The sequence below is a fragment of the Myxine glutinosa genome, chromosome 14 (genome assembly GCF_964187855.1).
Source record: "Myxine glutinosa chromosome 14, kmMyxGlut1.1, whole genome shotgun sequence".
Lineage (NCBI taxonomy): Eukaryota > Metazoa > Chordata > Myxini > Myxiniformes > Myxinidae > Myxine > Myxine glutinosa.
In genome coordinates this window covers 73,776,721-73,799,354 of record NC_136274.1, presented here as the reverse complement: position 1 = coordinate 73,799,354, position 22,634 = coordinate 73,776,721, and the positions used below count along the sequence as shown (strand labels likewise).

Genomic DNA, 22,634 nt, shown 5'->3' with positions numbered 1-22,634 from the left:
ACTGAATGTCGTTTGATAATTTCAAGTCTATTAAAGTAACAATTGTGATGAAAAGTTTTTCAACAAAAGTGCCCACTGAGTGTGAACCCACAATAAGCTCAAAGCTGCCGCACCGTCACGCATCAGCACGAAGAAAGCACGGGGATCGTCAGACGTATGAGTCACTGTTATTATCTTTTTATGGATATTAACCGGACATTAACAAGGATATATATACAGTCGCCGATTTTTGAGAGACGTTAAACATACGCCGCAAGTAGTAACATTGCTTCATCGAACTATTTGACAACACACTCGTATCCTTCCCTTGTCCGTGCGTAAACTTCAGACGCCCAGAAATGAGGTTAAAATGTGGGACGATAAGAGGGCGTGGTCTATTTGTGGGCGTGGCTTGCGCCCGCAGCGCTCAGAGGCCCCGCCCCGAGGTGCAATCAACATGGCGTCGTGGTATTCGTTCTTCCGTGCCGAGTGATGAGAGAGCGAGACACACACAGAGAGAGAGAGAGACTCTTTGTTGATTTACTTTTGCTTTTCAAGACAACATAGGCCGTTGTACAAATACAAGATTGGAAGCGACGAGAAGATTCTGAGGGGACACCGGAGACCTTGCTGTTGTTTGTGAGTGCGGCGGCTGCTGAGATCCCGAGTGAGTAACGGCCACACTTGTACAGAAGAACGGTTGTTACCTCGTCCGATGAAATAAATAATGACATTGCACATGGGGTTTTGCACAGAGGAATTAAACATATGTTTACCTTACAATGTTTCTTATGTAGAGTCGGAGGTAAATGTGTGAGTCCTTCAAACCAAAGAGAATGAAAAAGCGGTTGATGAAAAGTGGGCAGTTTGAGAGCTGTGTGTGTTTGTGTCTGTTTGTTTGTGTGTTTGTTTGTTTCTTTGTGTATGTATGTGTGTTTGTTCGTGTGTGTCTGTGTGTGTGTGTGTGTGTGTGTGTGTGTGTGTGTGTGTGTGTGTGTGTGTGTGTGTCTGTTTGTGTGTCTGTTTGTGTGTCTGTTTGTGTGTCTGTTTGTGTCTGTCTGTGTGTCTGTCTGTTTGTGTCTGTCTGTGTGTCTGTCTGTCTGTGTGTCTGTCTGTCTGTGTGTCTGTCTCTCTGTGTCTGTCTCTCTGTGTCTGTGTGTCTGTCTGTGTGTGTCTGTGTGTGTCTGTCTGTGTGTGTCTGTGTGTGTGTCTGTTTGTGTGTGTGTGTAGGTGTTTGTGTGTGTGTGTAGGTGTTTGTGTGTAGGTGTTTGTGTTTGTGTGTGTGTGTAGGTGGGGAGAGAATGAGGTAAATGAAGGAAGAGGGAGTAACGTGGTAGGAGGTGTGCGTACTACAGCAGTTACGAGGTGTGTGCCCTACAGGAATAGTGTGGTACGAGGTGTGCATGCTACAGGAGAAGTGTGGTACAAGATGTGCATGCTACAGGAGTAGTGTGGTACGAGGTGTGCTTGCTACAGGAGTAACATGGTATGAGGTGTGCATGCTACAGGAGTAGTGTTTTACGAGGTGTGCATGCTACAGAAGTAACGTGGTATGATGTGTGCGTGCTGCAGTAGTGTGGTATGATGTGTGCGTGCTGCAGTAGTGTGGTATGAGTTGTGCATGCTACAGGAGTAACGTGGTACAAGGTGTGCGTGCTACAGGAGTAGTGTGGTACGAGGGGTGCGTGCTACAGGAGTAATGTGGTACGAGGTGTGCGTGCTACAGGAGTAGTGTGTTACGAGGTGTGCGTGCTGCAGGAGTAGTGTGGTATGAGTTGTGCATGCTACAGCAGTAACGTGGTACAAGGTGTGCGTGCTACAGGAGTAGTGTGGTACGAGGGGTGCGTGCTACAGGAGTTACGTGGTACGAGGTGTGCATGATACAGGAGTAGTGTGGTACGAGGTGTGCGTGCTACAGGAGAAATGTGGTATGAGGTGTGCATGCTACAGGAGTAGGGTGGTACGAGGTGTGCATGCTACAGGAGTAGTGTGGTACGAGGTGTGTGTGGTACGAGGTGTGCTTGCTACAAGAGTAACGTGGTATGAAGTGTGCCTGCTACAGGAGTAACGTGATACAAGGTGTGCGTGCTACCGGAGTAATGAGTTACGAGGTGTGCGTGCTACAGGAGTAGAGTGGTACGAGGTGTACATGCTTCAGGAGTAACGTGGTACGAGGTGTACATGCTACAGGAGTAACGTGGTACGAGGTGTGCCTGATACAGGAGTAACGTGGTACGAGGTGTGCGTGCTACAGGAGTAACATGGTACGAGGTGTGCGTGCTACAGGAGTAATGTGGTACGAGGTGTGCCTGCTACGGGAGTAATGTGCTATGAGGTGTGCGTGCTACTGGAGTAATGTATGAGGTGTGTGCTACAGGAGTAACGTGGTTCAAGGTGTGCATGCTACAGGAGTAATGTGGTACAAGGTGTGCATGCTACAGGAGTAATGTACGAGGTGTGCGTGCTACAGAAGTAATGTATGACATGTGCACACCAACGGGTGCAGGCTGCCGGTGCTACAGGCATGGTGGAGTGTGCACATCAAAGTAGGGGTGTGCATACTACAGACAAAGAAGGTTGTGTTCATCCTACATGTGTAGGGTGTGTGTGCTACAGGCAGAGCGGAGTGTGAGACGTGTGTGCTACAGGCAGAGCGGAGTATGGGGTATATGTACTACAAGCAGAGTAGAGTGTGGGACTTGTGCTACAAGCAGAGTGAGTGTGGGATGTGTGTGCTACAGGCAGAGCGGAGTGTGGGATGTGTGTGCTACAGGCAGAGCAGAGTGTGGGACGTGTGTGCTACAGGCAGAGCGGAGTGTGGGACGTGTGTGCTACAGGCAGAGCGGAGTGTGGGACGTTTGTGCTTCAGGCAGAGCGGAGTGTGGGACGTTTGTGCTACAGGCAGAGCGGAGTGTGGGACATGTGTTTTACAGGCAGAGCGGAGTGTGGGATGTGTGTGCTACAGGAAGAGCGGAGTGTGGGACGTGTGTGCTACAGGCAGAGCGGAGTGTGGGACGCATGTGCTACAGGCAGAGCGGAGTGTGGGACGCATGTGCTACAGGCAGAGCGGAGTGTGGGACGCGTGTGCTACAGGCAGAGCGGAGTGTGGGACACGTGTGCTACAGGCAGAGCGGAGTGTGGGACACGTGTGCTACAGGCAGAGCAGAGTGTGGGACGCGTGTGCTACAGGCAGAGCGGAGTGTGGGACGTGTGTGCTACAGGCAGAGCGGAGTGTGGGACGTGTGTGCTACAGGCAGAGCAGAGTGTGGGACGTATGTTCGGACGTGTGTTCTACAGGCAGAGCAGAGTGTGGGACGTGTGTGCTCCAGGAAGAGTGGGGTGTGGTGTGTACAGGTGGGGTGTGGGATGTGTGTTTGACAGGTGAAGAGTGGAGGGTGTGCATTTTACAGGTGGGTGGAGGATGAGTGCGCAATGGGCATAGTGTGGTGTGGGGGAAGATGAATGAAGCTGTGCAAGGGAAGGGGCGGGCGGGTCGGGCACGCGTTGGGAGCTGTTTGCAGGGTGTGGGCGTGGGGGAGAGGGAGAGGGGCACAAGGAAGTGTGCGCAATTGTTGGGGAGGGGTAGTGGGAGGTGGGAGAGCTACATGTATGTGGGGCATGTGCGCCAAACTGGGTGCTGTGGGTGCATGCGATGGGCAGATCTGAGTCTGGTTGGTGTGTGCCACAGGTAGAGCTGGGTGTGGTTGGAGTGAGCAATGGTCAAAGCTGTGTGCGGGGCTTGCATGAATTGGGGGGCGTGCGTGGGATGGGTGGAGCTTGGTGTTGGGTGTGTGAGCAACGGGTGGAGCTGGGCACCGGGAGTGTGTGCGATAAGCAGACCTGTGTATGGGGTGTATGTGCGACGGGCGGAGTTGGGTGCGGGGCGGCGCGTGATTCGCCCAGCTGTGTGTGGGGCGTGTGCGTGACAGGCAAAGTTGGGTGTGGGGCATGCATGCGATGGGCGGAGTTGTGTGCAGGGTTTGCGCATGATGGGCCCAGCTGTGTGTGGGGTGTATGCACGACAGGCAAAGTTGGGTGCGGGGCTTGTAAGTGGAGGTGGGTGTGGGCATGCGTGCACAGGACGGAGTTGGGTGCGGACGTGCAGAGCTCTGTGACGGACGGACCAAGGTGCAGAGCGTGTTCTAGTTGCAGCGAGGTGCGGGGCATGCGGGTGATGGGCGGAGAGGTGCGGTGCGTGCGCCCGATGTGTGGGGGGGGGGGGGGGGGTGCAGTGTGCAAGCGTCAGACCACTGCTCCTGGGCCCTGGGCCCGGGGTGCAGGTGTTGGACTGGGGCTCTGGTGTCGGGGGCGCAGGAGTCGGACTGGGTCTCTGGAGTGCTGCCTTTGGAGTGGGGCTTCGGGGTGTGACCTTAAAAGCAGGGCTCCAGGTCAACCTGGCCGTTGGTGAGGAGTCCCCAGGCCTGGGGTGTGACCAGCTTAGAGGAGTTCCGGTGCGGGCCTCGGTGGGCGCAGTAGGGACCCGAGATGCGACCAGCACAGTGGGGCCTGGTGGTACTGTGGAGCAGCCTGTGCAGCGGGTGTCTGTGCAGGCGTTTGGTTCGCCATGTTTGATGTACGATAGGTGGTGTGGGCCACGATATTGGTAGTATACCTCAGGTTTAAATAGTCTGTGGAAACTTGAGGGGGGTAATTGTTGTCTGCACTACAATTGAGGTAGTTGCTTTTTCTTTCAGGTCACCTTTTCTGTTTCTTTTGTTTTAACAATTTTTGTTTGCTCTTGTTTATGAGACAAACTTTACGTTGGTTTATAAAGCGTTAGGACTGGTTTTCAGGTGTAATGATTGTGATTACATACCTTAACACTGCCATCTACCATATAAAACACAATATCCATTTGTGTGTTTGTACAGATGTCTGTCCCCCTTCATACGGGTAGGATTTAAAGGCCAATCTTTTAACACGAATGTGTGTTCACTATGGGCTATTTTTGAGGATAAAACAAACTTGAACAAGTTATTGTGGTAACTGGATTTTTACCTAACATGACCTCTGACCTTTGGCATTTGACCTCGTGGCCCCATAATCTAATCAGTTCATCTTTACCTCATTATACATATCTGCACCAAGATTGACTAAGATCCCATCAGCCGTTCTCAAGTTATCACGGTAACGAAGAAATATCACGGACGGACGGACGGACAGCCGGACGGACAACCTGAATAAAAACATTTTCTATAAAAGAGTAATTATGTCTCTTCTATTGGACTTGTGGACGGTGGCTTGCAAACCGAGCCTCAATGGCGGTGTACAGAAGCGTTTAATAAAAAATAACAATAAATAGAAGGTGCAGGGAGGCGAAATTCGCTGCACGTGATGTGCAACATACGCAGAGTAAAACGAGTGTTTATTTACATTCGTAGGATGACTAATAAATAAAGAAGATACAAGCACACCTGACACGAGGCCGAGGATTCAGACTCTGGCACGCTTACAAGGCTGCACCGTCGAATAAACTGTTCCAACCAGTCATATTTGATGGGCTTTTTACTGGTAATAGTATAATCTCCGTCAAGGCTGCAGTGCTTCAAGGTAGTGTTCTTGGGCCCCATCGTATTCCGAATCTTCATCGATGATCTCTGTAACTCTCTGGAAAATACTCTTTATCTCTCTCATTGCTGATAACTTCACCCTTTTCCCTTACATCCCTTATCCTTCAGATTGGCAGGCAGCAGCCTCTTCACACTCTCCAGACCTTGATTGAATCATGAGCTGATCAAATACTTAGAATATATGTCTTTCGATCCCGAGAAAGCTCACGCTATCACTCTCTCTCCGAAAGGACCCCATGTCAAACACCCTCATCTACTTTCCTTACAATCCCTTTGAAGACGCTCCACACTCAAACTTTTGGGCCTCACTATCAGTCTCGATCTTTCTTGAGCAAAGCACATTCCTTTTGTCGTGTAAAGTCCTTCGGTGGCACACCTGAACTCCTATCCACCTACAAGGTCTTCATCCGCAGCTTGATGGAGTACTACCCTCGGGGCAGGCTCCCCGAACTCGCATCTTGCTCGGCTTTATGCTCTGGAAAGCAATGCCTTCAATATCATTGGAATCTCCCGCGATGAAGCCGAGTCTATGGGCCTATCATTTTCACATCGCAGGCAGGTTGGTGGTCGTTGTCTTCTACCACCTCCTTTGTCATCTTACACCCTTTGCTGCTATCTCCATACTCTGCCCACCACCCCAAATCTCTGTTTTTCCATGGCGCACGTGATCTACCAGCAACTCGCCCATGGTGAAACTCCCAAAATCCAGAATCACTGTTAACCACCACTCATCCAAGTTAACCCTCCCCAAACTCACTTCCTTCCAAGTTGCAATTAATTTTTCCTTCCTGAGAATTTGCAGCTGTATCCATCTTGTCCACTACAATCCGTAGGATGACTACGTGTAGCCCTGGTGTTGGGCTAACGGCTAGGGTGCCGGCTTAGGATCCTAGGATCCTGGGTTCGAATCCCGGTCGATCGCTGAATTAACGCCAGGGGGGTTGACTCAGCCTGTCATCCTTCTGAGGTCGGCTAATTGAGTACCAGCTCACTGGTAATTCCCTGTTTGTCGTTAAAGGCGGCAAAAAGGGTTGGCGTCAGGAAGGGCATCCGGCCGTAAAACATTGCTTCAAAAAGGGGACCGAAAAACAACAACAACCACGGTTCCCGAAAAAGGCCAACCCCCGCTTTGCGGGGAAAAATGGCCTCTAAAGGTGGTTTTTTTTATCCATCTTGTCCACTCCCTGTGTCGTCCCCTCACCTTCATTCTTTCCTGTTTTTTTTTTTTTTTTTTTTTGTTTTTGTATACAAGATCGAGGCTCGTGAAAGAGCGAACATTAATCACACAGAGACAAACAGACACACAAAACAAATAACATCGGGAGCGGTAGACAAGATGGGGAGAGAGGGGGAAGGACACAAACACAACATTTGAGAGCAGGGACCGAGAGACATGGAGACATCGAGAGAACTGTGGGAGGGAGAGGGCTTTGGGGGGGAGGCATGGGAAGGGGGGGGGGGGGGGGTGGGAGAGGTATAAAACATATGGACACTGCCAAGACTTCCACGAAAGAAGTTGGAATTTCAAACAAGGTGGATCTGGGGTGAATTAGTGGGGGTAGAAAAGATCAAGGTTTTGGATGGGGGAAGATAAGAGATGGTGGTGAACAGCTGTTTTGAAGACCTGGAGGGAGGAGTGTGATTGAAGTGAATGTGGGAGTTTGTTCCAGAGGCGGGAGAAAAGAGGAATGAAAGAGTGAAGGTGAGCAGAGAGCCGAGATTTCGGCAGTTTAACCATCAGAGGGTGGCTGGCAGATCTTGTGCGACCTGTAGGAATATTTGGGGGACAGAGCACAGAGAGAGCTGGGGGAGCAAGGCCGGAGAGGAGTCGGTAGAAGACAGAAAGACCACCTACCTGCCTGCGGTGAGTGAGTGAAAGGCCCTCAGAGATAGCTTCATCGCGGGAGATTCCAATGATTCTGAAAGCTTTGGATTCAACAGCGTGTAGCTGAGCCAGGTGTGAGGCAGGAGCACCAGCCCATAGGGGAGAACAGTATTCCATTGAGCTGCGGATGAAAGCCTTGTATGTGGTGAGGAGCTCAGGTGTGCCTAGGAAGGACTTCGCACGACGGAGGATGCCCAGTCGGCGACTGGCTTTGGAGGCCAGCTTGGAAATGTGGTTTTCCCAAGAAAGATCATGGCAGATGGTGAGACCCAAAAGCTTGAGCGACAGAACTTCTTGGAGAGGATTGTTGAGAAAGTAGATGGGAGGGTTGTCCAGTCGATCTTTTCGGAGAGACATAGTAAGAGTGTGAGATTTGTCAGGATTGAAAGACATGTTCCACATGTTTGACCAGTCTGTGATTTTGTCCAGGTCTTCAGAGAGTGAGGAGGCTGCAGACTGCCGATCTGAGGGAAGAGGAATGGAGCGGCAGAGAGTGGAGTCATCAGCAAAGAGATACAGAGGATTTTCCAGAGAGTCGGAGAGATCATTGATAAAGACCAGAAAAAGCACAGGGCCCAGCACACTGCCTTGGGGAACTCCAGCCTGAACGGGAAGGGGAGATGAGAGAAATCCATTCAGGGCCACACGTTGACTACGACCAGAGAGGAAGTCCGCAAGCCATGCATGGAGATTTCCATGGATACCATAGGAGGAGAGTTTGGTGAGCAGAGCTGGGTGCCAGACCGTATCGAAGGCACGTGATATGTCAAGGGAGACAGCTCTGATTTCCTGTTTGGCATTGAGGACCTCCATCCATTGTTGAGACAGCAGAAGCAGCATGTCCAGAGTAGAGTGACCTGGTCTGAAACCAAATTGATGATCAGAGATCAAGCCATTGGAGAAGAGGAAAGATTTAATATCCGAAGCAATGATGGATTCCATGACTTTGCTGATAATTGGGAGCAGGCTGATTGGTCTGTAGTTGCAAGGATCTGTTTTTGCACCTTTTTTGTGTAAAGCGGTAATGTTTGCTGATTTCCAGGATGCTGGCAGATGACCTTGAGCAAAGGATAGGGTGAAAAGAACAGAGAGAGGGTGAGATAGAGCGGCAGAGCAGGATTTTAGGACCCGTGGGCTGATGCCATCTGGTCCAGTTGCAGAATCAGAGTCGAGGTTTGACAAAAACTCCTCCACCTTGTCAGGAGAGAAGGTCACAGAGTCCAGGAGCAGTTTGGTTCGACTGGGAAAGGTGGGAACAGAGAGAGATGGGTTTGGGACTAAGGATTTTGAGGCAAACACAGAGTTGAGGCATTCGGCTTTGTCACGTGCGATGTCAACTGTGTGGCCATTTGAGGTAAGGGAGGGGATGGAGGGGGAACAAACACCAGAAACGGATTTGACCAGACGCCACCAGGATTTGGAGGAAGGAGACAGGTTTGAGAGTTCATTCTTGAGTGAGGAGAGATAGTGCTTCCTGGCACTCCTGAGGGTAGACACACACTTGTTCCGAGCTTGGTGGAAGGAACTGAGATTTCCTTCAGTTGGATTAGCCTTCCAAGAGGCAAAGGCAAGTTGTTTCAGGGCAACTGCCTCACCACAAGATTCAGTGTACCATGGATGGGAGGAAGGGTAAGACAACTGAAGGCGAGATGGGATAAATCTGTGCATGAGAGAGATCAGTTTGCTTTGGAAGAATTCCCAGGAAGAATTGATGTCAGAGGCAGTGGAGATGGGAGACCAATCCAGACGATTGATGGCTGCTTGAAGACCGTCCCAGTCGGCCTGAGTGAAATGCCAGACTCGTCGACGCTGAGGAGGCTCTCTGAGAATGGCCAGAGAGATGTCCACTTTGACAAGCACATGATCAGAAGAACCGATTGGAGCAGAAGAAGAGCAGCAGACATTAGCAGGGAAGTTAGTCATAACCAAGTCTAGAAGAGAAGATACTCCATTGGCTGAGATCCGGGTCGGGAAATTGACAGATTGTGTCAATCCCAGTGAGTCACAGAAGTCCTTTGCTGAGGTGCCATGACTGGTGAGAGAGGAACCCACACCCAACCAGGTGGCATGATGACAATTGAAGTCACCACATATGAGGAAGAGAGAGTTGGGATGAGTGGATAGAAGTTGGTCCATGTTGTCAGACAGTGAAATGTAGATGGAGTCATCACTGTTTGGGGGACGGTACAGAACACATATGAACAAAAGGTGGGAGCGGAGAGGAAGCCGTAGCCAGAGGTACTCCTGGGGGTGAGGAGGAGAGAGGGCAGTGCAATGAGAGTGAGGAAGAGAGTTTTTGATAAAGATAGCCACCCCACCACCAGGCCGAGGCTCAGGTCTATCATACCGGAGGAGGGAGTAACCAGGAAGAGATATTAAGGAATCAGAGACATCTTGAAGGAGGAAAGTCTCTGTTAAGCAGATCAAGTCTGGATTGTCAGAAGCAACCTGTATGGAGAGATCAGTCAGGTTTGAGCGAAGGCCCCGGATGTTTGAGGTCCATACCGTTAATGAAGAGAGAGGGGGAGCATCGGGTACAGGACAGGGGAGGGGAGGAGTAGGGTAAGATGAAGGATGAGAGGGGGAGGTAGGGAGAGCAGTTGTTAGTGTGTCAGCGATTGCAGAAGAGTTCCAAGAAAGGGAAGGATGAGGAGGATGAAAGGTTTGAAGGTGAAGGGATGAGGCACAGAGATGGGTTGTTTGAGGGGGGGCAGAGGAAAGAAGAAGGTTGGGGGGGGTGGAGGTATGAGATAGAAGGGAGACGAAGTGGGGAGGAGGCAGCTTTGAGGAGGAGGGGGGAGGAGGGAGAATTGGAGAGGAATGGTATGGGGGGAGATTTGAATGGGAGGGGTTGTGGGGGAGTTTTGAAGGGGAGGAGTGATGGGGGAGTTTAGGAGGGGAAGGGCAAGGGGGGAGTTCAGGAGTGGAAGGGCAAGGGGGGAGTTCAGGAGTGGAGGGGTAGGGGGGAAGTTTAAGAGTGGCGGGGCAAGGGGGGAGTTTAGGAGTGTAGGTGCAAGGGGAGGGATTTGGATGGGAGGGGCAAGAGGGGAGTTTAGAAAGTGGATGATTAATGAAAGACGAACATTGAAAACAAATTGGGTTTGTTGTGATTTTCAAGTTAGCAATCCGCTTCAGAATGATGGAGGAGGGATGGAATGAATGTGAATTTAGACCATGTAGTGAGGGAGACGTATAAGATATTGAATTTCTTTTTTTTGAGGTGGAATGAGTTGGAGAGGAAATTGAGAAAAGCCTTTTAAATAGGAAGAAAAACAGCGTGTTGTAAAATACCACTGAGTAAAACACTGAAGGGGAAAGGTTATACATATTTAAATAATATTTAAACAGAACCGTGAACAATCTTATGTGCACAAAAATACCAACGGGGGGAGAGCCGAGAGGGACCACCACGAGTCACGTGAAGGGCAAACGGTGGATGGCAAGGAGTTAATGGGGGCGGGGCGAACAGCACACCTGGACAGAAAATACAGGATGAGTCAACAGTACACGTGGAGAAAGGAAAATAAATGTTTTTTTTTTTTTGTTTGTTTGTTTGGTTTTTGGGGGTGGGGGGGGGGGGGGGGGAGGTGGGGATTTAGAACGTTAGACAGAGTATTATGTTCGGGGTAGAAGGGAAAAAAACTAAGAGCCAAGCAAAACACGATTAAGATAACAAACACCGACGGGGGTACAACTACAAGGCCGCACACGAGGAGCAGAACACGATTAAATAATTACAAGTTACAGGAAATTCAAACCAAAAGTAACTATAATCAAAACAATAACGCATGGACGATAAAATAACGAGTTGAAATTTGACAATCTATCTGGGGAAATGGGGGAGAAACACGTGGTCGAAGAACGAACGAACGAACGAATAAGAATGAATAAACGAATGAGAACAGAGAAGGAAATGTTTTTTTTTTTGGATTTTTTTGAGTTGTGATTTACACAAGGAAGAGGGCTATGGGGTGAAAAGATTGGGAAAACAGAGAACGAAAGTTATTGGATCACAAAAACACGGACCGCTGAGAGAAAAACAAAGCCTCAAGGTTGTACAGTGTTCACTGTACAACTACAAGGCCTCAAAACACGACCCGAATTAACACGATTTTCAATACAGGTATGAAAGATTTGCACCGAAAATCTTCGTCGGGAGACAATATATACACCATAAAATAAATAGTTATAACGAAAATACAAATGGGAACAATTACTTAACTTCGATTTCGATGGATAGCGTGGAGAGCTGAGAATAAACGAACCCTCGCCAGCAAGACCGGAAACGGAAGTCGAAGTTTGTACCTCGTCGCTGCTGTTGTTACACCCCCCTTCTCTTTTTCTTCTGTACCTTTCAGTCTGTTATGTCTGGTTCAATGTTCCAACTCCTCCATGAGCCTCAACTTTGTATATAAAAACAAGACCAAAAGTCTAACAGCGGCGTAGCCGGGCTTGTAAAATATTATAAACCACACATACACATGATTAGCTTTTTAAACAGTCGCTAATGGTGTTTACAACATTAAACGACGAAATTTGGAGGAATCCCGACATCTATGAGGTAAGTTTTACTTACAGAACTGAGGGAAGATCTACTGTAATCTAGATTATACCCCACAAGGGTTGGAGGTGTGCTCATTTACCAAGCAGCTAGCTCGTGCTTGCCAAGCCAGCCGTTCCTTGAGGGTTTTGAATGGAGTGCTTGCTCGAATGCTTAAACCACTTGGCGATATCTCCACAATAAACTTGGTAAATGAACACACATCCAATGTTCTTGCGACCCGATCATAGATCGACTATAATCTATATACCCCAAAGCGGTTGTAGGCCTAATAGTAAATTAAAATGCTGGTCTGTGGACTCAGCCGTCGTAATGACATCATAGACGTAATGACGTAGCGGACACCAAAACTGCCGCGACTTTAATATGTAGTAAAAAAAAAAAAAAACCACCTTTAGAGGCCATTTTTCCCCGCAAAGCGGGGGTTGGCCTTTTTCGGGAACCGTGGTTGTTGTTGTTTTTCGGTCCCCTTTTTGAAGCAATGTTTTACGGCCGGATGCCCTTCCTGACGCCAACCCTTTTTGCCGCCTTTAACGACAAACAGGGAATTACCAGTGAACTGGTACTCAATTAGCCGACCTCGGAAGGATGACAGGCTGAGTCAACCCCCCTGGCGTTAATTGAGCAATTTAATAATAATAATTTATGGTTTTAAAGCAAACTTCCAAAGAAATGAAAAAGAAATCAAAAACAACCTGGCAGTGCATTAACTTCTCTCCAAATAAATCTATGCCTGTGTCCAACATTCATCTAGCTCAGGCAAAATCCATTAAACCAATTAACTTTTGTATTCATTCAAAAAGACCGATCTTTGAGAAAAAGATGCCCTGAACAAACTAATCTTTTGGACGAAGTTAGCTTTATCGTTTAACCCATCTTCCTTTTTAGGGGTAGGGTAGGGGTAGGTAGGGTAGGGTTTAGGGGTAGGGGTTAAGTAAGATGATATATTTTAACTTCCAGTAAGTTTGCAGTCACTACGAAGGGATTAGTGTTACGATTAGATTTACTATAATATTAACGTTACGTTTTCATCATTGCGAAAATGATATTACTACAAAAAAAAAACCGAGGCGAATTCCTTACTTCCTCGGTTATTAATATTAGTGCCGAACACCGCTCATCATGGAATCGTGAACCATACACCGCTTCAATCCATTAACTTTGCATTCATGACATTGGGATTAAAGTGTTATGGTTATATTTGCTATATTATTATTATTATTATAATTATTATTATTATTATTATTATTATTATTATTATTATTATTACGAAATCGATACTACTGAGACAATACACTACAAATTATGCAAATTATGTGAGAAATGGAAGCATTATGCTCTTTCATAGTGAATAAATCTACCAGCTCTTTCATAGTGAATAAACCGTCCCAGAGAACACGAATGGGAATTAATAATAAATATGGCAAGGTTGTTGGACGTTTGGCCCTTGGAAGTGGTACGTTGTCTCAGAGAGCAAATGTGACGAAGCTCCTGTATACAGTCATACTTGTATTGGTGACGTACGTATTTTACATTATCTTATGGTTTGGTGCTAACTGGGAGATCGCTGCAATGTGAAGCAGGATAATTCAATGAAACCCTGCTACCTGTATACCCATATGCTGAAAACTCCAGTGTTGTTTGACTGGTGACACTACAGGATGAATAATCAATCATCCAGGGGTGGCCATGCTAATCATCATACGGACCAAACAATTGTGATCGTTGTTGCAAAAAGGCAAAAACATCTGCTCCTTACCAAAGTAACGTTTGTCTTTGTGAATATTTTTTTTACCTCTGTCACCAAAGGTGGATGGAGGTTATGTTTTCACCCCTGTCTGTCTGTCTGTCTGTCTGTCTGTCTGTCTGTTTGTCTGTTTGTCTGTGAACAAGATATCTCAAAAGGTTGTGGACAGATTCGGATGAAACTTGGTGGACAGATTGCGTATGTGACAAGGAAGAATTGATTCAATTTTGGTAAAGATCTGGATCCGGATCCAAATCAGACAATTTTTAAAGTGATTCTTCACCATTGAGTGATATGGCTAAAACCGATATATAGCACAATGTCTCAAAAAGTTATGAACGACTTATGACTAAACTTGGGGGATGAGTTGGTTCGGTGACAAGAACAAACCAATTCGATTTTGGTTCAGGTCCGAATCCAGATCTGGCCTATCAGTGGGATACATAGCATAGACCAGGGGTCGGCAACCTTTTTGACATGAAGTGCCAGTTTCAAATGTTCTTGTTAATTCGTGTGCCATATCAACATTAAGTTTAACATTAAGTTTAAATATGACACCACATCAAAAAAATATTTCCAACAGACATGGAATTTTATTCCATCTATATAGGCTACATGCATTGCAACAGCATTTTAAAGAAACATTTATCTCTCATAATCAGGACATTGTAATGATCATTTTATCATTGTAAAATTTGTCCCCAATGAGGTTACAAATTATATGCACGGACCCCATTTCAAAACACTGCTTTCAGTAACTCATTTACAAAGTATTGCATTGGAAATAAATGTCAAAAAGGGAGAATAAACTGTATCAAACAGAAATACCAGTACTACACAAGAATGCTGCCACCCTCATGAAAACATCCACATCTGAGTTGGAAAAAAAGAAATGGACAAACAGCTACATATGCAAACCCATGTGTACCACAAATAAACAAATGCCTACCAGTCAGTGTGATCCCTGGCCCTGCTTTCCTTTGCTGAGCTCCATTATCTGGGGGTTGTAGTTAGTCATTTAAGTTGCACACATGCTTCGTAGTGGTCGGTTGTCAAACGACTGCGGGAGGGGCTGAGCACGTTCTTCATGTGTGAGAATATCTGCTCACAGAGGTACGTTGACCCGAAGACTGACAACAAAGCCAGTGCAACGTTCCGGACACAGCTGAACTTCTTCGGCACGGATGTCCAGCAGGTGAAGATTCAGGTTCCGTGATCTTGCACTGCCGTGGTTTCTAGTTGCCGTAGCTCTGCAAACTTAGTCACCCACAGTGTTGAACTCTTCAGCTCGATCAGCTGCATTTCCATGTCCTGTGTATCCAACCAGTCTGTCAGAGATAAATCCAATTCGTGTCAATCAAAGCTGTCTGGCTTGATCAAGAAAGAGAACATGGGTCCATACTTCTGAAAGTCCCCAAATCGTGTTGTGAACTCCGACTCAAGCTCGCTCATGTATTTGCATATTTCAGCGGTGCTGATGCTGTGCTGCGAGGACAGCTGCCTTACGTGTCTGAAGTCACGGAAAGTGGAGGTAGCAACATCGCTTGAAAAGATTGCTAGCTTGCCGACAAAAGCCGTCCATGTGTCGAACATGTCCAAAACAGTTTGCCCTGCACCTTGCAGTTGGGGATTGAGCTTGTTGAGGAGTCCCGTAATATCCGTGAGAAACATAAGTTTCACAACCCACTTCTCGTCCTCGAGTTCTGGGTAGTTTTGGCCCTTTTCAGCCAGGGAGGCCTTGATGGCATAGAAAGCACCTGACAAACCGCTCCAAAAATTTTCTGCAGCTTAGCCACCTAACAGCTCAGTGCAGAGGGATATCTTTGTATGTGCAGTTCATTTCCTCGAGCAGGGACTGGAACTGTCGGTGTGTCAGAGCAGATCGCTTAACTATGAAATTAATAACCTTTACTACCGTAGCCATAACCTCATTAAGATCTGAATTTGACATCTTTGCACAGAGGTTTTCTTGGTGTATTATGCAGTGGAGTTTCATGATGGGGTGACCGACGTTTTCCTCAATTAACCTGACAGCTCCCCTGTTTCCCGACCATGGAGGGGCCACCATCTGTTGTCACTGCAAAAATCTTCCTGATGTCAATCCCTCGCTCCTCAAAATGTTCCATAAACACCTTGGCTATGTCCTCACCTTTTGTTGTGTCCGACATTGGCTTTAAGCAGCAGATTTCCTCTCTTACAGTCGAATCACAGTATCTTGCCATGACTGCCAAACGTGGTATGTCATTCACGTCCACGCTCTCGTCAAGTGCAATGCTAAATACCACAGCATCTTTTAACCCAGCTATTTGCTGCACGTTGACATTTTCTGCCATTTCTTCGATGCGTCGCTCAACACTTCTAGCTGACATGGGAATACCTTTTATTCTTGATTTGATTGTCTTTGTTTGGTAAGCCTTCAAACAGAACCTCTGAGATACAGAGAAAAGCCTCCTTAATATATTCGCCATCAGTGAATGGCTTTCCGCGTTTCGCAATGCAATGAGCAATGCGATAGCTTGCTTCAGTCGCATGTTTTTTAGCAGTGGCAAAGATTTTGAGGGTGTTGGCTTACTTTCCCATACCTGGACACGGCACGTTTGATGGATTCTGCCTTGTCTGCCTGATCTTTGAAAGTTTTCTCGTGCTTTGTCTCAAAATGGCGCTTAACACTCGACGTTCGACAAACAACATTTTCAAAACATAAAGTACACACCCCACTCCACTCCACATACAAACAAAACCCCACTCTTCTGTCCATGATGGCTGGAATGCCCGAACCTTTACTTTAGCTTTATTAGCTAGCGGGGTTGCCATCATCTACCGAACCTGAACCGCTTCAATGCAATTCCTGTGGGAAATATGAGCGAGAGGCCGTACCGTCAATCAAACTAAATAAGACAGGCCGCGTAACAGTCAATGGCCGTTCAAGAGGTGATTTGGCATGCAGCTGAGAGGGCACTGCTTTCGCCAGTGTGCCATTGATTACGCTGCCGCGTGCCAATGGTGGCACGCGTGCCTAAGGTTGCCGACCCCTGGCATAGACTGTTCAGCCTGGCAGAGGTATGCGCTCTACTGAGTGCCGTTCTAGTTTTTTTGCTGTTTTTATCATAGCATACATAGCTGCTGTAAAATGACATTCCAAAAATATGCACTTCACTCGCAGTCATATTGGCGGCCTCCTGGTGAGGACACGTTTTCTTTCTTGGCTTTTCCGATGTTGTCAGTTCTTTTCTGCTAAGGGCATCAATGCTGAGATTTTGAATCAAAACTTCTGAATACTGAGTTAATTTCAGAAGAATTACCATTATGCTATCGAATTGTCAGCAAAAACTCAACTGATTCACTGATGCCTTTCATGGCCCGAATAATCTTCCTGCCCTGCCCATCAGTTTGGTTTATTTGGGACAATGTGATGGGTGACGTGCAATATATTTCCTCGGTACATTCCATCCCGGTTATTTAGTGTTCCAAATATGGCTTATTGATGAAGCATTTCTCGAGTTGACTGAGGAATCAAACCTATTCCTGGAAGTTGAATGCTGAAACTGTTGATTGATTTATAACCGATGTTGTAAAACAAGCAGGTTGGTCCGTTGTTTTTCAAACTTGGAGTCAACTTGGAGTTTTGTTCCAACAACTTGGAGGTTCATTCAAGGTATCCCTAATGGATAAATACGAATAGGCCATTCCTGTATTATTCAGACCCCTATCTTGATATACAAGCAGGGCAGGGTGCAAGTCGAATTAAGAAGGGGCATTTGTGAATGGGATTATTACAGATTGTGAATTAGTATTAAGAAACCTGGGCTTAATTTGTCTGAAGCGGTCCGAAGATGAGGCATGCGGCCTAAGGCCTATACGTACCATATTGTTGGAAGTGACGTTACGTCTATGCTTTCGATATTTGATGATCATTTTAGCAATCGGTTTGTTTGTGTTTCACACTGAATGAAAAACGTTACTGCAGAGCATGGCGATTGTGATATATGACAGGATAGATTAAAATATATATGACTAGCTGAATGCACCAGGCATTGCCCGGGTTCTTTTTGAATGAATTTAATCTTCTGTACATAGGTCTAACGAGAGCCCAGTATCAGTTAGTGCTCAACGATTCCTTGTTCTTTCTTCTGTCGGGCCCCGCGAGAGAGAATTTTGAAAGCATGTGTTGCAATCAGTCAGATATTCCTATTAAGTGCATAAGTTGTACTTCAAGAGAATTTTGAAACAAGAAGAAGATTTATTGTGAAATGGGCCCAGCCCGGCCGAGGCGGCCTCGACCGGCCTCACCACCTAGCCTATAACCTTCCCGGGGCCCGTCCCGACATCTTTTGTTTCAGAGGTTTCCTCCAATCTTTCACCGTTTAGGAGATTAGCGCGTGCAGACAAACAAACAAACAAACAAACAAACAGAAACTTTCTTACATATATATATATATATATATATATATATATATATATATATATAGATATATTAAAATGGCGGTGTGTGGAGTCAGCCGCCGCACCGCCGTAATGACATCAGACGTTACATGACAGGGTGATGTGATTACGAGATCCTCAGCCCTGATTGGTATACGTTTGAGAGACATACATAATACATACATACATACATACATACGCCATACATACATACATACATACATACATACATACATACATACATACATACATACATACATACAGTCACGTGAAAAAGTAAGTACACCCCATGTAAAGTTTTGACTTTTTCAACACATTTCAAAATACAGCTATTTGATCTTCATTTCAACAATGAATGAATGAATGAATGATCGTTTTTAAGGCCATTTTCCCCGCTAGAGCGGGGGCTAGCCTTGCGGGCCCCATGACAATCATGGTTCCCTGTTTGAGGCAATGTTTTTATGGCCGGATGCCCTTCCTGACGCCAACCCTTAGTCGCCTCTTACGATGCGCAGGGATACGGTGTACCTATTCTAAACCGGGGTACACACCGGATTTTCAACAATTTCAACAATTTCAACAATTTCAACAATTCTTCATTTCAACAATATTGACAGATAAAGGTGATATAATATAACAAATATCATGAAACATTTACATTTTGTAGTCTATTGTATAATTTAAATAAACATAAATGCAAATTTCGCATGTGGAAAAAGTAAGTACACCCTTGGCTCTAATGGGTGGTATTGCCTGCTTTGGCAGAAACAACCTCAAGTAGGCGTTTCTTATAACTGTCTACCAGTCTCTGACATCGACTGGGAGAAATTTTTGCCCACTCCTCCATGCAGAATTCTTTCAGCTGTGTGAAGTTTGAGGGGTTTCTTGCATGCACAGAAAACCACCTTTAGAGGCTATTTTTCCCCGCAAGGCGGGGGTTGGCCTTTTTCGGGCACCGTGGTTGTTCTTGTTTTTGTTGGTCCCCTTTTTGAAGCAATGTTTTACGGCCGGATGCCCTTCCTGCCGCCAACCCTTTTTGTCGCCTTTTACGACAAGCAGGGAATTACCAGTGAACTGGTACTCAATTTGCCGACCTCGGAAGGATGACAGGCTGAGTCAACCCCCCTGGCGTTAATTCAGCGATCGACCGGGATTCGAACCCAGGATCCGAAGATCCTAAGCTGGCACCCTAGCCGCTAGCCCAACACCAGCACAACTTGTTTCAAATCCCCCCACAACATCTCGATGGGATTTAGATCCGGGCTTTGACTTGGCCATTCCAGAACCCTCCATTTCTTTCTTTTCAGCCATTCCTTGGTGGATTTACTGGTGTGTTTAGGGTCATTGTCATGTTGCAAGGTCCACCTTCGGTTGAGCTTCAATTTTCTGACAGATGGCCTCACATTATCCTCAAGCACCCTCTGGTACAATGAAGAATTCATAGTGGATTATATGATGGTGAGCTGCCCAGGCCCTGATGCAGCAAAGCTGCCCCACACCATATTTCCACCACCATGCTTTACAGTTGGTATCAGGTTCTTGTGGTCAAATGCTGTCTTTGGTTTTCGCCAAACATGTCTTCTGGTACTGTGGCCAAATAGCTCTACCTTTGACTCATCTGTCCAGAGCACATTGTTCCAGAAGAGCTGGTCTTTGCCTAGGTGTTCATTGGCAAACTTTAGTCTTGCCCTGATGTTCTTTCTGGACAGCAAAGGTTTCCTCCTGGCACACCTCCCATGTAGATCAAATTTGTGCAGCCTCTTTCTTATGGTAGACTCGTGCACTTTGACATCAACAGTGGCAAGAGCTACCTGTACGTCCCGTGATGACATTCTGGGGTTCTTCGAGACTTCTTTCAGCATCTTGCGGTCTGCTCTCTGGCTGAACTTGCTGGGGCGGCCTGGCCTGAACAAGTTGGCGGTTGTTTGGAATCTTCTCCACCTGTAGATGATCTTCCGGACAGTGGAATGATTGATTTCAAATTGTTTAGAGATCTTTTTTAATCCCTTCCCAGACTCGTAGGCATCTATAACCTTCTTTCTGAAGGCCTCACCAGAGAGCTTTTTTGATCTCGGCATGGTGACGCTGCACACTTCAACAACAAAGAGCAAACCAACCGAAATGTCTGAGGTTTAAATAAGACAGGTTCCTCCAAGATCCTCTCTAACGATGTTCTAATCATTTGCACCTGAGCTGGTGCACCTGATTCTAATTTTAGGTATTTGAAGTCGTGATAAATGTAGGGGTGTACTTACTTTTCCACATGTGAAATTTGCATTTATGTTTATTTAAATTATACAATGGACTACAAAATGTAAATGTTTCATGATATTTGTTATATTATATCACCTTTATCTATCAATATTGTTGAAATGAAGATCAAATAGCTGTATGTTGAAATATGTTGAAAAAGTCAAAACTTTACATGAGGTGTACTTACTTTTTCACGTGACTGTACATACATACAGACGGACAAACACTGTTCTCGACTGCTTAGCCCTATGGGCTATGCTGTAAAAACCGACATTCATCCCTGGGTCACTTTATCCAAGCCTTTTGAGATCGCGGCTCCTCCTTTGCTTGGCCACCACAAACCGACACTTAACGGTGTCTCCTTTACACAGGCCTCCGTTTTACATATTCGGGTTCAAACTTGTGATGTTGTTCTTTCATTGCAGTTTGAGCACGTGTTTTTTTTTTTGCATTTGCGTCGGGCGTCTTTATGACAGCAAAGAAGGGATCCGTTATTTGCCAAATATGCGCAAAAGTTTGATCTGGTGAAGGCTTTTCTTTGTGAATTAGCCGAAACATTTTTCAAAGCAAACCTCATTAACAGATTGAAGTGGGTCACGTGCTCTCTTGCTGTTAACACTGCCCAGTAACACACGAAGCACTGCCCAGTACGACTGCGGACCACCATGGATCATTGTGATGAAATGTGTAAGTTGTTCAGGGCATTCTCGATAGTTCGCTTCCTCCTTGCGAAAGACACCATGGGGTCTTTAAGATCCACCAACGACCAATGTTGGCAGATGTGTCCGTCCACCTTAATGCCCTTCATGTGGATGGAGCACTCCTTGAAGCCTCTACCTGCACGATGCACTCGGCCACTTGATGCAGAGGATTGGTTTACGGTTCCACAACACGAGCAGGATGATCCATGGATTTTTTATTTTTTTTTATTTTTTGTATACAAGATCGAGGCTCGTGAAAGAGCTAACATTAATCATACAAAAAGTCAAACCGACACATAAAACACAAAATAAGGGGAGCGGTAGACAAGATGGGGAGTTAGGGGGAAGGACACAAACACAACATTTGAGAGCGAGGACATCAAGAGAACTGTGGGAGGGAGAGGGCTTGGGGGGAGGTGGGAGAGGTATAAAACATATGGACACTGCAAGGATTTCCAGGAAAGAAGTTGGAATTTCAAAAAAGTGGATCTGGTGTAAGAATTAGCGGGGGTAAAAAAGATCAAGGTTTTGGATGGGGGATTTGCCTTCCTTGTTGGGATATTGGGATATTGGGATACAACAAATAGTTGCTTCCGACCACGTGGAGCCCCTGCGATCGCAAGGGAACTATTGATTGGTTATGAACCAATGCTCTAAGGGTCTTCATGGAGCTTAATATTCCTCTCGCCATTTACAGATTGATATCAAATGACAGGCCTTGCCGATTTTTGTTGTTGTTGTTTGTTTCAAATCTGAAACAGAGGGGTGTTTGTGATTTTTTTTTTTTTGTTGTTTGTTTTTGTTTTAGGGTTTGTTTGAGGGTCATGGAAGGGTGAGCTGTAGATAGGGATTTCATAAATTGATTACTTGGCACTGCCGAGCCTGCCTTCCTGTGCTGGAGTCAGAAAATAGGGTTTGTGTCGGGTTGTTGTGGTGTCTGTGTCGCTGTGTTGTTTGTGTTCTTTTGTGCACGGTTATGAAAGTTTTCTTTTTTCTTTTGTTTTGTAGTATTGGTCTGCAAAAAAATGTTTTTTTTTTAAACCGAATGTGCTTTTGAGAAATGCAAAGTGTATCTGTTCTTCTCTCATTTTCTGTTGGCCTGCGCTTTGGGCATTGAAGCCAAGCGGAGAGAATAATCCGATAGGCAATAAATTTCTTCCTGGATGTTTATACAACTGTGGGGTCTGGGACGTTTTTGTGGATAGTATTTTGCTGGGTTCCTTTTGCTCACTTTTTAGTTGTTAGTTGTGTTTCCATTTTGACTTTTCCTGCGATTGCTTCTGAAGTTTCAGCAGCGTAGATGAACACTCAGCTGTTATGGAGATGTAATCCAGGATTTGTGGAATGAGGGAGGAAAGCATTGAGGAGGTTGTGGTGATGATGAACTATTCTGTCCAGCAGAATTTTCGGGTGAGATATAGACGTACCTGTGCGATAAAGTTGTCACACCCAGAATATGCTTTCAGGTTAAATGTTTCCATTGAGGTGAATGTGATATGGTGAGGGACAATGAGGT

At 46.2% G+C, this 22,634-nt stretch overlaps 1 protein-coding gene across 1 annotated transcript in view; it reads left to right on the top strand.

Annotated features, from left to right (window-relative positions):
- Window positions 1-417: 417 nt before the first annotated feature.
- LOC137439910 (nuclear receptor corepressor 1) overlaps window positions 418-22,634 on the top strand; it is a 345,171-nt gene continuing 322,954 nt past the window's right edge. Inside the window, 1 exon segment of the mRNA XM_078768007.1 lies at window positions 418-646. The gene's annotated coding sequence lies outside the window, so the exon portion shown is untranslated.